The sequence below is a fragment of the Lissotriton vulgaris genome, chromosome 1_2, assembly GCF_964263255.1.
Source record: "Lissotriton vulgaris chromosome 1_2, aLisVul1.2, whole genome shotgun sequence".
NCBI lineage: Eukaryota > Metazoa > Chordata > Amphibia > Caudata > Salamandridae > Lissotriton > Lissotriton vulgaris.
Genome location: NC_141686.1, coordinates 183,929,345 through 183,941,923, shown reverse-complemented (window position 1 = coordinate 183,941,923; position 12,579 = coordinate 183,929,345). Strand labels below are relative to the sequence as shown.

At 45.0% G+C, this 12,579-nt stretch overlaps 1 protein-coding gene across 2 annotated transcripts in view; it reads left to right on the top strand.

The window, feature by feature from the left end:
- Positions 1-1,176: 1,176 nt before the first annotated feature.
- LOC147734857 (galactose-specific lectin nattectin-like) overlaps positions 1,177-12,579 on the top strand; it is a 124,656-nt gene continuing 113,253 nt past the window's right edge. Inside the window, exon 1 of one of the 2 annotated variants that reach the window (XM_086953081.1) lies at positions 1,177-1,248. The gene's annotated coding sequence lies outside the window, so the exon portion shown is untranslated. Of the gene's footprint in view, positions 1,249-8,250; positions 8,547-12,579 lie in introns of those variants that run through there. The other variant, XM_086953082.1, reaches the window with a different exon arrangement.

Below are 12,579 nucleotides of genomic sequence, written 5' to 3'. Positions count from 1 at the left end.
GGCGTTCTGGCGCAGGAACGCCTCCCAAAAGTGGCTGGGTGAAATCTACAAGATTTCACTCAGTCACTTTTGGGCGCATGCTATGTCAAAACCCTGCGCCTTCTTGATCATTGCTGGAGCTGCGTCGCGCTTGCGACGCAACTCCAGCAATGCGCCGCTTTTTACGGCGCAGATGCGTGACGCATCTGTGCCATTTTTGCCCCATGGTGCTCCCCATGGTGGCGGAGCTGTGACACACAATTACTGGTGCATCCCTGCCGATATGCAGGGCTGCGCCAGTAATTCTAAATCTGCCCCGCAGTGAGTTGCGGCCATGAATTTTGGTAGCCGATGGCTTACCTACCAAAGGGAAACCAGACGCGGAGGTTAAACACTGCTGGGAGCGTCAGCTGCAGTAGGGCAAATCTTTGAATTGACCAGGACACAAAAGCAGACGTTTTGAGGGAGTGTAGGCGAGGCATGCGCCCGGACTTGGATGGTGTGGGTACAAGAGGAGATCTGAGAGAAGACCTGCAAAGATAGTAGGTTGCGGTGAAGGGCACCTTTTGAAAGAAGGCACATGCGGGCCTTTCTCAAATGTGGGTAGTGGTACTGGACAACCGGAGGCTGATGCTCGGAAAGTTCACCTTTCACCATGGTGACATTTACTGATGATGGTCTTTGTAAACCCTTCTCCAGCGTTGTGTGCTCTCATGTCCATTTTCACGCCCCCGGGCAATGGTGCTTTTTGGACATACGTCAACGCCTATGTGTCATTTGTATTGTGTGGCACATCAAGGGCATGCCTATGTGATTTGGGAAAATCTTAAATGAACATTTTCTTCAACAAGAGAGGGGGTGTATAAAGCTCGCAGTCTCCAGAAGGCGAAATGGAGATGGCAGAGGGTCATCACACGGCAGGTTTACAGCTTGAAGTCTACAGAGTATAAGGCGTTTGTATGCAATTGTCATTTTGAATTGCAGGAAGTGCTGGACAATAGTCACTCTAACCTTCAGTCGCTCAAGATTAAAGCCATAACCCTCGAACAAGGCTTGCATCCCTTGGCTGCATGGGTGTGCCATATCTGTTGTGGTTTTTTACAGCTGCAGAAACAGGAACTTGACCAATTTACAAAGTGGGAAGTCATTTCCGGTGCCGCTCAGGGTGGTAAATAGGAGAAAGCAGTGAGAGTTGAAGAGGAAGCGAGTTCTCAGACCAACGATTGCTGAGCTCTTCCGAAGTCAGCTGCGCAGAGCCCAGTGTGCACGGTAAGTCTGTCCTCTTTGTGGGAGTGTGGCCATCAGACTGTGTGTCTGCATGCATGACTTTTAAACGAACCCAGCGGTAACAATCATTTCACAAGCCCCATTCGTTTTTTTGTCGGTTTGCACAAAGTCTAAGCCAAGTTACTTGGGGGGCATATTATCAAGCACGGCGTTAAAATTATCACCGTTTTAGCGGCAGAAAACTGCCGCTAAAGCGGCGATAATGGGCTTGATAATATGCCGTAGAGCATTCCAATAGAAGCCCATGTTGGCACCAGAACATGGGCTTCTATTGGAATTCTCAAGGGCATATTATCATGCCCATTATCGCCGCTTTAGCGGCAGTTTTCTGCCGCTAAAACGGCGATAATTTTAACGCTGTTTCTTGATAATATGCCCCCCAGGTATGTCTTATCGAGCAGCAGATTGGGGAAAGTATTTAGCTCCGCCTTGCAAGCATGCTCCAGTACAAACACTCAGGAGCATATTATCAACACACATATCGCCGCTTTTTCGGCACAGAGCGCCGAAAATGCTGCGCTTTTTATATTGCACAATCATCAATGCAGGGCTAACATGCATTAGTGCATGCTAGCTGACATTTTCGTAACGCTTCACATCTTAGCGATATACATCGCTAATTAGATGCAAAGTAGGCGTTCCTTCTTCAAACAACATTTATAAGGTCGCAAACACGTCATTGTGGTATTAACAACGCGGCCAAGGAACCGCAAAGCGATATTAAAAACCACGCTAAATGCGGTTATCGTCGGTTTCTTACGTCTGCTTAGATCCTGACTTGGGCATGTTTTGTATGGGAGATGGATCGTCTGGTTAGGTCCACACTCCCCTATTATCAAGCATTTCATGAGAGCTGTGAAATCCTTGCTGGATTTCATGCGCTAATCCTGTTATTCGGCCTCTATGGATCGAAATACATCGCCTGATAGTAAAACGTTGAGGATACATCGCTGACACAGCGATGCAATCCAGCAAAAATGTAAATCGCGCTAAGCGCGATTTGCAATGATTATCGCATGGCCTTGGTAATATGCCCCTAGGGATGAGGAGTGATGGATGAGGAGTAATGAGTGAGGGATCAGTGCTGAGGGATGAGGTGTGAGGAATGAGGCATACGGACTCAGGGATAAGGAGTGATTAGTGAGGGATCAGGGCTAATGGATGAGGCATAAGGAATAAGGCATAAGAACTCAGGGATGAGGAGTGATAGATGAGGGAGCAGTGTTTAGGGATGATGTGTGAGGAATGAGGCTTAGGAACTCAGGAACGAGGAGTGATGAGTGAGGGATCATTGCCGGGGGATGAGGCATGAGGATTAAGGCATAAGGACTCAGGGATGAGAAATGATGGATAAGCAGTAAGGAATGAGGAGTGCCAACTGAGAAAGGAGGGTTAAGCAAAGAGAAGTGAATGATGAACTTAAAAGGGAAGAGCTTAACCTGGTTTAGCACTGGAGACATGATTACACTTATGTTCATTATGGGCTGTAGTGGTCTTGTTTGCCTTGTGAACATGTATAGTTTTATGTTTTGGTTTTGGCTGTTGTGAATGAAGATGCATTTTCTTTTTAAAAAACAAGTAGTGTTTGGCACTGCTTATTTATTGTGTATTTAATGGAGTTCTGGGTTTCTAACGCACATCAACTTCGTGAGTAAGTCTTGAGCTCACTATCACGAAGGTCACGTCTAAAGATGTTCACTTGGTGCTCTGATTGGACCCAATAGCTAAGGGATCCCAGGGTCTTGGGCTCTGAGCCTTTGTTCATCTTCTTTGCTGGCAGATGATTTGGCAACTCTTGTGTTCACCCACCCATGAAGAAGTCCAGTTGCTCATAACACGCAGAGACATTGTTTTTGCAGGAGGAAGTTTTACATACTGAAACTCAGACGAATTGGTTTCACATTGAGGGAAAATATAATAGGAATCGTGTTTACTCTGTAAACATCACAACAAACGCAATAGAAAATATTAATACACTGAGGATTCTGTGACCAATACTGTTGTGAAGGGCTTTACAAAGATTAACACTGAGAGACCTTCTTACACATATCTCCAAATTGGGAGAGGCTAGATTAGTCCCTAATCTTTATTATGTGCATTTGAATTATTATTTTTAGTATTTTGATGTACATGAACTAAAAGCATGTTTACCTTTTATAAGTAGAAGTTGAGGCTGACATCTACCTATTCAATAATTAAATATTTGATTAACTTATTCATTGGTGTAAGGCCTACTGAACTACAAGGTCCCACTGCACTGCACATTTGAAGAACTAGGGCTATAATTACAAGGAATAGGAGTAGACTGATAAACACTGCATACCCATCTGAAGGACTGCCAGCAATGGGCCTAAGAGAACGAGAAACATTGAGCATCCAGGGAGGGACTGAGAAGAAAACCGAAAAAGAAAATGGGCAGACTAGGCAGGCAATACATAGGGAAAAATGAAGCATGAATGGGGAGTAAAAAGACATGGAAATAGTGACGCATAACTGAGATGGATAGTGGTCTTTGACATAATATGTGATCCCTAAACTACACTTACTGAGCTGGAAGGAAGAGTTGAAGAAGGAGAGCAGGTTTTGACAGCATGAAAATAGGAAGTGGGTGGAGGGAGGCAAAGCCAGCAAGATCCAACCCATTTCAACATCCTAAATAAACTGAAACAGAGGTGCACTGCTATTTGCCAGTGCCCCACGAGAAAGCAACCATGCTATTGGCCATGCTATTGTCTATCTACCCTAGTGGCACTGCTCTTGCCCTGGAACTACGGACTCTATCAGTGGTAGTGCCTTTCATGACCATGGCCATTATGACTCTAGTGTATTTGCTACTTCTCTCCGAGCAGTGACCAAGAAATGCATTGTTTTGTCACTTTCTTGCTTTCCACTGAACTGTCCCCGCTCCATCCCCATGAGTGATGCTAGCAGTTGATGGGGTCTATGTTGTGCTACTTGTTGCATACGTTTATTACAGTTTGGTCAATGGACACGTACATGCTCTTTAGCACATACGCAATGTAGTGATCCTGTCTGGTGGTGAACAAGTGGCTAATATACACATGCACCCTACATGTGAAGAGCATTTTGCTGTACATGTGCATTATTGGCCAGATTTGTTTGAAATTACGCAGCAGAACCAAAATCAAGTTGCCGCACTATGTTGTGTGAAAGGGAGACATCAGGACATCGCCATATTTAATACGATGTGGCACTGTTGCTGTCATTTCCCATGATTTCATACTTTTGGCTTTTCTTGCACCAAGTACACACCCTTGCATGAGTGGAAGACCTCACAAATGCCACTGGACACCTACTAGACCCCATCTTCACCAGCTTGGCCAACATGATAGTAGATAAGCTCACATTGATCACCTGGTCCAACCTTACCCTCATAAGTTTCAGCAAACCTATCCCACACCACCGTAGACACACTGTCGCCAAATTTTCATTATGGAACTGGAACAAAATGCAACAACAGCCTCCCCAAATCTATCTTCAACTTCAATGCCAAGATCACCAGCTGTACAGATATGCTGACTCCTCTCAAAGTCAATAAAGATATGAGATCGAGATGGCAAGCAGCTTCCACACAGAAGATCTTAGGTTCACCATACTCCATCACATTTCGCGTGAATGTATTTACAGACAAAGTTGAAATTACACCAATAAAAGCAGCTACAAATCTATTCTCTGACGTTACTAACAGCAAATCAAAACTGCCAAATTTTCTGCATATACTGACTGCATGGGCAACAATACCAACAGTGTCGAGGAAATCTCTGCTAATAGTGAAAAACGTCACCTCTCTGGTGTCAAGCTTCAGCTGTGCAACCACCTCTCAGGACCTTGCACCCAGCTGTCCCTATTTTTCAGCAACTAGGTCACCAGCATCTACAAACATTTTGAGCCCCACCCAAAAATGTCAGCTTTAAAGCCCTCCTACCAATCTCTACTAACATCCAGAGGACCACCCTGAATGCATGGCTCACCTTCACCCCTCAGGAAATCGCAAAGATCATGCAGTCCATACACTCCAGAGCACCCTTGGACCCCTGCCCTCACCACATCTTCATCAAGAACTAGACCACACCATGCAAGCCTCACCCTGACCCATGAATGCCCCAATCATCAAAGCCACCTAATTGGATGCCTGGAAACATGCCACATTACTTCCCCTCCTCAAGAATCCCTTAAGCAGACCTGAATAAACCAGCCAACTACTGGCCTATAATCTTGCAACCCTGCCTGGAAAAAGTAATAGGAAACAAATGCTTAGCCTCCCACCTCTCGTATAGCCATCTCCTAAACACCACTAAATCACGATTCATGCCCAGCCACTGTATAGAACTACCCTCATCGCCACCATGGACTACATTGGAATGATCAGAGACAGAGGTAACACCACATCCCGCAACCTTCTCCCATCCCATCCTTATCCAACAACTGCACAAAGCTGCCATCCAAGGTCTCACACTTCACAAGATTTGCTTCTTCTTGACAGACTGCACCAAGTCCGTCAGCCTGGCTCCCTTCACCTTGGTTGCCACAAGTCTCATCTGCGGAGTTCCACAAGGATCCTCACTCAGCCCCATTCTGTTTACTTCTCCATGACCCCACTCACCAGCTCCATCCATGCCCACGGGAACAGCACCATATCTTCTGGTGACAACCCCCAGCTCATACTCTCCGTCTCTGATAAGATGCCAGACACCCAGACCAAATTTTCTGCCTGCATGACTAATGTCACCAGATGGATGAAAAACATATGCCTCAAGCTCAACACAGAGAAGAAGAAAGTAGAAATCTTTGGGAATGACACCTCCCTCCGGGACTCCACCTGGTGAAGGCCAAACTTGCACCCCAACACCTCCTGGCAACCTACACAATCTCGGAATTGTAATCAACAACCAACTCACCATGACCAGTCAATTGAACACAGTCATTGTCTCGAAATTCCATGCACTCAAGATGCTCAAGAAGATGTTCAAATGACCCTTCACAGCACTCACAGAACCATCTACCAAGCTCTCATCAGAAGAAAACTAGATTATGGCAGAGCACTCAATGCTGGGATTAACTCTCAACTGACCAAAAGACTCCAGATCATACAAAACTCGGCAGCTAGGCTCACCTTCAGACTCTCATACATTACTCACATCACCCCTCACCTCAAAGAGCTCCACTGACTCCCAATCCTCACATGGGCACTATTCAAACTCCTTGTCAGACTTGACCTTTTTTCCAGGGTCATCCCTGATCTTGTTGCCTTCCTGCTGGTATTTTATCTGACCTGGTGTTGGTAGTTTTAGGACTCTGGGCACTTTATCACTGCTGTCTAGTCTAAAGTGCACCTACTTTCTATAGTGAATGCAGTAAGATTGGTCTACACCTGTTTGGCATATTTAATTTACCTATCAGTCCCCTGTAAAGTGGTATGTCATATACCCGGGCCAGTAAATTATATGCTACTGGCGGGCTTGCAGTGCTGCTTGCGCCACGCAGCAAAGTAGCCTTTCAAACCTGCCTCAGGCCTCTGCCATTGCATGGCCTGCAAATGCAGTTCACTGCACCTGTGACATGACACATAAAGTGGTTGCCACATCTGTGACTCCTCTTTTACTGCATATTAGTCAACCCTGAGGTAGACCAAAACTTAGCCCAATGGACAGGGTGCGCTGTACGTAAAAGGTAGGACATGTGCCTTAACTGTGTGGCATGTCCTGGTAGTGACAAACAGCCATTTTGGTTTCTCACTCCTGTGAGGCTGCCCTCTCATATGAATGCATTGGGGATTCACTGAGATGTGTTTCACTGGTAATTCCTGATATGAAAGGAGCAGCGTGATCAAGTTTGGTATGTTTGGAATAATGGTAATAAATGCTGCATAATGGTGGGGGCGGATTTATTATCACTATTTTAGAAATATCACTTTTAGAAGTTGGCATTTCTGTGTGCTATGTGTCTTTGTGCCTGCCTGATATGTATTGCATGTCTGTCTCTGGAAAACAGGGGCTGGGGTGTGGGGAGGTGCAGTGGCTTCAGAGTGGCTGGGTGAGTCAGTGTTAGGCTGATTAGGCCCATCTGCATTTGGAGTAGTGAAAGGAGTAGCACCTGGGCTGTATTAGGTATGTGCCTGCCTTGTACAAAGCTAGCTCCGCCCTCTGTGGTGTGTTAGGGTCAGGACCTACACTGTCAATGAGGACAGTTGTGCACTTGTTAAGTGCCCCCCAGAACTGGTTTGAACTGGGTCCCAAGCCCTGTGCCATGGCAGAACAAAGGAGACATGTGGTATAAGTATTGGGGCTGTGACCCCATGTAAAGTGTGCTTCTTGGTGCTGACTGGGAACTTGCGGCCTGGAGAAACCACTGCTTGGGTACTGACCTGCTGCACTGCTTGGCAGCTAAAGGGGCTGTTGGTCTGCTGAGGGAACCCTGTGTGCTAGCCTGCCTGTGTCAGCTCTCCCCTTGACAGGTTCCTGAAGAAAAGTGCTGCCTGCTCCCTGGTTGTACTACAAAGTGGAAGGCAGGTGAAGCACTTCATTTGGCCTGAACCAAGGCATGGAGCGCTCCGGGATTTCTGACCTGGTGCTATTAAGCTCCTGGCGTGAGCTTGTGCAAAAGGAACAATGGTGAAGGATGCAGGTGGAGCGCTGCCTATTTTGATTCTTACTGCCCTGGGGAAGCATATGACGGTGCCCCTCTCCCGGGCGAAGTGGGCACGCTCAGGTCCGAGGACGGTTCCTGCAGCTGAAGACCCCAGCAGACTTCGCTCCCCAAAGCAAGAATACAGGCTGAAGTCTATGAATTTTTGCAGGCGGGGCTTGCGAAGCGGAGAAGACTACAACCTGGAAGTCATGCGAAGCCAGCCTGACTAAGGGTGGAGCATCCCCCTCAGTCAGGTCGGAGCTGTGCCTTGTGGTGGGCGGGATCCTACCCCTCATTCGAGTGCATTCAGGGCCCAAGAGAAGAAGTCAGGCAGTTGTAGCCAGCATGAGGAAGTGCAGCTGAAGCAGAAGACAGGCAGAGGTTTCCTGGTCCAGGGCGGGGCTCCCGTAGTGCTAAGGAGAGCTCGGCATGCAGCCAAGAGCCAGAACGGAGCTTCGCAGGCTCCTGGCCTCGCACCCTTCCTGTTTTGCTGAGTGGCCCAGCGAAAGAAGAGAATCCCTGGTCAGTGGGGTTTGGAAGGCACTGTCAGAGCCGGGTTTTTCGCACAGCTGCATTGCCGAAGCGGGTAGCTGCAACACAGGGGTATTTTTGTTTACTGAACAAAGACAAAGGTGAGTGGCACCCTCACCTCCATTATTTTACAGGCCAGTTTAGAGGTCTTGTGTGGATAGGGGCATTTTGAGGTCTGCCCAGGACGGGCCCCCATGCAGAACTTTGGATGCTGCCTCATAGGACAGAGAGGACAGCTGCCAGAACCACACATAATAATGTGTTACCACTGTAAGGATTGTTCTATGTACTGCAAATGTTTGTAATGGTGCATTGCTGATTATGTTCAGACATAATGCGTTATGCTGTAAGGTGATCTTGCCAGTAGTTACTGGTCATCCTTACTGTAAGGAGCTTATAACAGTGGCCCGATTGGTGATTTATGCATAATGTGTTTGTGCTAGGTGTACCTTGACCAGTAGTTACTCAGGGCCCGATTCACAGAATGAACTTAAGACTCAATCCTAAACTTACTACTATTTTGGTATTCACAGAATGCACTTACTACTTTTGTCATTCACAGAATGAACTTACTACTTTTGGTATTCACAGAAGTTTGGATTTTGTGTTAAGTTTGTCTTTCCTAATGCTTTTCTGTAAAGCCATAAAGACCTGGCTTTTCACTGACTAATGCTTCTGTCTGCTTCTCAGTTTGCTGGCACCAAGACACCACTGGTAATCGTGCGCTGTATACATTTTTCAACATAACATTTTTTTTAACAAAAGCAAGGCTCTACCGGGAACTGCATAAGGTTCCTGCATTGACAAAGTACTGCTATGAACTGCTGAGCTCCCAGCCGCTCAACACCATCCCTCTGAATTAATATTTTCTGAAAAAATGTAACAACTCAATGGAAGTGCACATTGTAAACTGCTGAGCATGTCTGTGGAATAGAGAGTAGACTTGACTTGAAATGATTTGTAGATCCGTCGGTGCACTCAATGACATAGTTTTCTACTAAAGTAAGTGGTATGTCCGCATTTAGATCATTTTTTGTAGTGGGCATCTTTAGAACTAAGTTGGGGCTTTATATTATCTCTGTATTTTGGCCTCTCACTTTCAGTAAATATCAATGTAATTCACGTACATTTTGGCACATAAAACAACCGATTTTTTTGCACGCCAACCGCCACATCGAAATCACCATTAGAAGTATTGACATTACCGCTGTTTATGTATACTTGCAAGTTAACCTATGATATGAATACAATATAATTCACATTTGAAAGTAAACCCTTGATGTGAATATAATGAGATGATAATGTATGAAATTTTAAAAGGACGTTAGACTATGTTTCTTATTACTTTATATTTGAGACTAGCTCATAAGTTCTCTGTTTCTCTCCTCTTGTAGACCCCTGAGGAAGGGTCGTATTTCAGACCCGAAATGCATTGGGTGTAAAATAAAACTAAGATGAAATATAAATTCACTGAAGAAAGGATAATGAAATATGATATACAAGGGAATATGAAATAAATATTATTCTTGAAACAAGAAAGAATTGTTCATCAAACTGATTATTACAGAGAATAAAAGATAAAACTTGAAAGTTATGTAAAAGTGCACACACCCGCTGGAATAGAGAGTAGACACACTGCTCCAGGAGAGGAGCCCGAGGCAGTGCAGGAAGTTCGGATGAAATGTGTGGCGCTGGCTCTTGGCACCACCGACACCTCTGTCCAGCACCCGAAAATAGGCGCCTGAGAGGTGGGAAGTGTCACAACATGGCCCTGGGAGGGCCACAAGAAGGGAAGGTGATTAAAATGCAAGGTCGGTGCGGGGTAAACTTCTGAAAGGACGTGGCATGGAATAAATCAGTAACATGCAGCACCAAAGAGAGGGCGGGCACTCGTTCTATGTTAGAGAGTAAGTGACAGAGTATAGCACACAGTGCGTCAGGGCAAGGGGCAATGCTTGAAATGCAGAAAATTGAAATAACAAAATTGGAAATGTATAATCGTGTGTCATTTGCATGCTAATACATTTCATAACTTTGATTGTGTACTTTACACTACAAGGACTCTATGGCTGGGAAATTGAGTTATGGAATTTGCTAGACAATAATGGGGCATATTACCAACAACTAGCGATAATTATCGCTATGTTGGTTTAGCGACGATATTTTTATCGCCGAGCTGCGGCAATTTTTATCGCTTAGGAGCCTTGCTAATATCAAAGTTTATCTCCTAAGCGATAAAAATCGGCCGAAATGCATGAATATCGTTGAAAAGTCAGCGATATTGATGTATTACTGAGCTAATGCTCTTAGCCATGTTATCCACCTACCATTGGATAACATGGCTAAGAACTGCTCTGGGCAGGTGTTAGCTTATGGAGATATTCGTGCTTAGCGCGAATATCTCCAAAAGTTGGTAATAGGACATAGCGATGTTAGCGACTGTTTCCAGTCGCTAACATCTTGGCACGCCCACGTTGCATGTCATTAGTGATAAATATCACTGACATGCAAAGCGAGGCCCAAGGCTATCTTCTACTAGCTGTCGCTAACTGGTGTTAACGACAGCTAGGTAATAGGGAGATAAAATTATCTCCACTTTCTTGGCTTTTAAAGCCAAAAAAGTGGAGATAAACCCCCTTGATAATATGCCCCAATGTGTCTTTACATAGCGCTTCATATTGTATTTCTTCTATTTCTGTAATAGGCTTTAGTCTAAACACATTAAGTAAGATGCGTTACTTTTACACAATGTGTAGCGCCTATTTTCCCACCACGGAAGGGTGGCAGACTTCATTGCCATCCTTTGGAACTGGGGCTCACTGGACCATCATGGAAAATAAAATGTATGTGTTTTCAATATTTCGGCCTGGGCAAAAATGTGTAAAAGTCATGTTCATGGGCATAACAATTGATATTTGGAAAACACGCTTCCTTGCCTAAGCCAAAATGAAACCAAATATTTGGGCCCAAAACGTCAATGGGAAACATGTGCGTATTCCATTACAGACATTCTTTAACACAAGAAAAAAAAAATAGAGGGAGCTAACACAGCAAAATATGTCGATTTTATATCCAGGGTTAGACAAGCACTAGTCCGGGGCTCTCATCCATGCCTGAAGTGGAGAAGTGTGGCTCGCTGGTTAGAGGAGGCATACCCTGAAGCTGAGGTCAGACCTGGGACCAGGGTTCGATTCCTGACGCGGCAGGGTCCTGAACCCAATTGTCCACGGACTCGATAATTCTCGCTTGGGTGCCCACTCTAAGCACGAAGTCACACTATGCAGCTCTGGGCAAAAAGCTTGCCTAATCTCCACAACGCCCCCCCCCGCGGCAGGATGCCTGGCTTTCACCTTGGGGATGCCAAGCAAGGGTGATCTCACAGGGAAAAAACCAGGATGGGTTCCCAAGGCAAGCGCCGAGATGCCCAAGGGTAAAATCGAGCGCTATATAAGAACATACATACAATCAATACACAGCAAGAGTACACAAACTATTTTATTTTATACAAACGTTACAATAACAATGAAAACAGAATGAGGGCGGCTGAATAGGTTGGAACAGTACAGTTACTTCGTTTCATGAATTCAGAAGTGTAATATCATTCATTCAATAACTTTATTTCAGTCAGAGCGGACCATAAAAGGTCATAGTAAAAATACATACATTACAAGGATTAAGATAATAAACATGGACTCCACATAAAATACGATAGTAAAATACAGATATTTACAAATTAGAGCAATAGCTCATTGCAATAGCATAAAACCTGATTAAACATTGAATTAATTATCGAATGGTTGCATTATAATGAAAGCAGAATAATTCCTACTGGTCAATAGCTACATTAATCAATTTCTAGTGTCTATGCCACATTCCATTCAAAAATCGTGAGACAGCGAAAATAATAGGGGGGTGCGTATCGTACTTTAACATTCTAAACGCTTGGGCACACTGACGAAAACCTAGATTTCTACAGATTGGTAACACCCAATATTTTCGTGCAGGCCAATACGCTGGGCAAAAAAAGAAGACTTGAGTTTCGTTTTTCAGGTGGTATTCGCAAGCTGGGCAGTCCATACTCTTATTACTGTCCCATTTGAGGGTGAACACTCTGAGCGGAAGCATACCAAATCT